Here is a 3572-nt window from a genome sequence, read left to right as displayed (position 1 = left end):
TAGAACTCTGTGAATAGGTACAGTTAGGGAATAAATCAAATATTGAATTTTCTCTTACAAATTTTAAATTTGTTAAAAAAATTGATATACTCCCAAAACGATGTTTTATAAATAACCATCTGTCTGCAGTAGCCCTTTTCAGCGTAGAATGCCGCAAATTATTATGAAATTTAATCAAAACCACTGTTTCTATTCTTTCACTGTATTTTCGCCCACATTTCCTAATTGATTTAAATACTGTTTGAATTCATAGGGTTGTGAGGGTAAATAGTAGAATGATTTAAATATTGTTTGAGTTCATAGGGTTGTGACGGGTAAATAGTAGAATGATTTAAATAATTTAAATTAAACATTATTTTCTCCTTGGATATAATCGTGTGACAGGCAGAAGTGATCTTGATAGGAGAACACAAATTTGCTTTATTTGTAAATATATCAGAAATCAATAATTTTTTCATATTGGTTGAAATGTAAAAATTATAGACCAAGTTCAAGTAAATACTTTGATATAATTTTTAAGTTATGAAAGTTAGTCATTTTGGAGGCAGAAGATGGTTAGATTTTAACCTAAATAAAGTTTGACATCATTCTCATGGATTTGAAGATTCCAACATTATAAAATCATTGCAAAACTTTATTCTAGCCATGTTGTATGCCCTAACGTGGCCAGATTTTCAAAAAATATTCTCATCTTCAAGAATTGGACACAAAAAAAAAAACATTTTTAAAAGGACAAGGATTTCTAAGCGGCTCGGACGATTTAATGAGGAGAATGTGGCTCGGACTAGGAATTGTTGTGGTTGGCCTTCCATCCCTCCCCTTGTAAATGTTAAACTTTAATGACTGGAAGCAGGTCTAACTATAGATTTAGTCTGGTTTAGGTAAAATAAGGCATTTAGCTGAAAACCTATGAGTGAGGGGAATGTGCTAGTTATAAAAGTAAAAAAAAATCAAAACCGAAGACCAAAACTTTTTGAGTTGTGTAAAAAAACGTTAGAGGGGTTAAATACGTTCGTCAAATATTTAGATTTAAAGTTCGGGCAGAAAATAGGACAGAAAAAATAATACAGTATAGACTGATAAACTTGTCATTTCTCATTCTAAGGAATTGAGTCTTTGCCACAAACTCTGAATTTTGAATCCTTATATCTTTGGAACCCATGTCTTTGATATTTCAAACTTATATTATTTGATCTAACAGAATTCATAGTTTGAAATATCTAAGGTCTACGACATTGGAATCCAAAAATATAGGGTTTAGAAAAGCAGAGTTTTGAGGAGAATGTGGCTCGGACTAGGAATTGTTGTGGTTGGCCTTCCATCCCTCCCCTTGTAAATGTTAAACTTTAATGACTGGAAGTAGGTCTAAATATAGTTTTAGTCTGGTTTAGGTAAAATAAGGCATTTAGCTGAAAGCCTATGAGTGAGGGGAATGTGTTGGTTAGAAAAGTAAAAAAAAAAGAAACTGAAAACCAATACTTTTTGAGTTGTGTAAAAACGTTAGAGGGGTTAAATGCGTTCGTCGAATATTTATATTTAAAGTTCGGGCAGAAAATAGTACAGAAAAACAATATAGTATAGACTGATAAACTTGTCATTTCTCATTCTAAGGAATTGAGTCATTGCCACAAACTCTGAATTTTTAATTCTTATATTTTTGGAACCCAATGTCGTAAATCTTTGATATTTCAAACTTACATTATTTGATCTAACAGAACTCATAGTTTGAAATATCTAAGGTCTACGACATTGGAATCTAAAGATATAGGGTTTAGAAAAGCAGAGTTTGTGGCAAAGACTCAATTCCTTTCTCAGATTTGTTAATTCATAAATTACTTCTAATTCTGTATTTATTGTTTATATTTCTCCGGTTAAATAATGTTTTAGTTCACTAATCTCTTTAATGGCCGCCCCGTGGAACAATAAAAACATTTTATGGCGGTAATTTAGAAAACATTTTGTAGCACATAAGCAACAAATTCCAGAACAATGTTAAAATTTCTAGGGGTTAAAAATGTCATCCAGAAAATAAAAATTTATGTCCATTCTTTCGAACCCATTTTCCCAATTAAACTTGCAGATTTTCAAATCCTTGAGGTCATTGAAATAATATTTTTTATGAAAATAATATGAAAATTGTACCAGGTACTAGAATTTCGATCAACAATTATGAATCATTTTTAAAAAGTTTATCCACGTTCAGAATTATTTCTTATCAAAGTTCTGATTAAACTTTTTAAGTTAATGCATGTTATTTGGCATTTAAGAAAAAAGCTGTTTAGTTTCTAAAATCATGTATTTTAACAAATGCATCAAAAAATGTTGTCCTACATTCATGAAGTATAGAAACAAGATCAGATTTATGGGATGGATTTGGGAATATCTGACTTTTCCAAAACAGACAATTTATGAAAAATATGATCATGAACGTGTTCGCCTTTTTAACTATGTGAAGATAGGAATGTGCAGAATATGCATTTTGTTAAAATTGCATTCCCCCGATCGACTTCAAAAATAATCTTTTTCCTATAGCAAGTTAAGATTATTTGTATATAGCTAAACAAATATTTTATTATTTCAAGAATCTTGGTTTCCACTTTTTTCGCGAAGGTGATTTATTTATTCAGCATTTTAAACAAACAATTTCCTTCAGTTCTATTCAAATCTTACTGTTAACAAAATAATAAAATCTATATATAAATTTGGCTTGTCTGTCTGTTTGTCTGTCTGTCTGTCTGTCTGTCTGTTTGTATCCAATAAACGTCAAAACGGCTGAACCGATCGGGCTCACATTTTTTGTGGGACATCTAGGGACCCCAGGGAAGGTTTATGAATGATTGAAATTTTAAATATTTGTCTCCATCAAAATTCGATCTTCATTAAATTTTTTAAAATTTTGAAAANCAAAGTCAGGATATGTTCCACAATAAACATTTTAAATAAACATATGCTGTAGTTTTTTTTAGGATTGAAAGATATTTAGGCTTCAAAAGATAACTTTGTTGAGTTGGCCCATTTCTAAAACTTAGTATTCATAATTATTTACATTTCAAAAATATACAAACAGTTTTTGGTCTTTCTTTTATAACTCTAGCTCTAATTGCATTCTGAGTTTTGTTTGGTCTGGATACACAATAAAGAAACAAATTGATCCTACAAATAGTGGTTTTAATATAATGGACCAACATTGTGGAACATTTACGAACATTAATGAGTATTAAGTCTGATTTAAGAGATTAAGAGGGAGAACCTGTCTTGAAGTTGTGCAAGCCAAACTTAGTAAGTGTACACTGTACATATTTCTTTCATTTGTAAGTGTACATGTTTCTTTCATTTGTAAGTGTACATGTTTCTTTCTTATGTAAGTGTACAGGTTCCTTTCATATGTAAGTGTACATGTTTCTTTCATATGTAAGTGTACATGTCTCTTTCTTATGTAAGTGTACATATTCCTTTCAAATGTAAGTGCACATGTTACTTTCTTATGTAAGTGTACACGTTCCTTTCTTATGTAAGTATAAATGTTCCTTTCATATGTAAGTGTACATGTTTCTTTCTTATGTAAGTGTACA

The sequence above is a fragment of the Eurytemora carolleeae genome, unplaced genomic scaffold (genome assembly GCF_000591075.1).
Source record: "Eurytemora carolleeae unplaced genomic scaffold, Eaff_2.0 scaffold644, whole genome shotgun sequence".
Lineage (NCBI taxonomy): Eukaryota > Metazoa > Arthropoda > Copepoda > Calanoida > Temoridae > Eurytemora > Eurytemora carolleeae.
The sequence above is the reverse complement of the archived record's forward strand: the minus strand, read 5'-3'. Positions refer to the sequence as shown.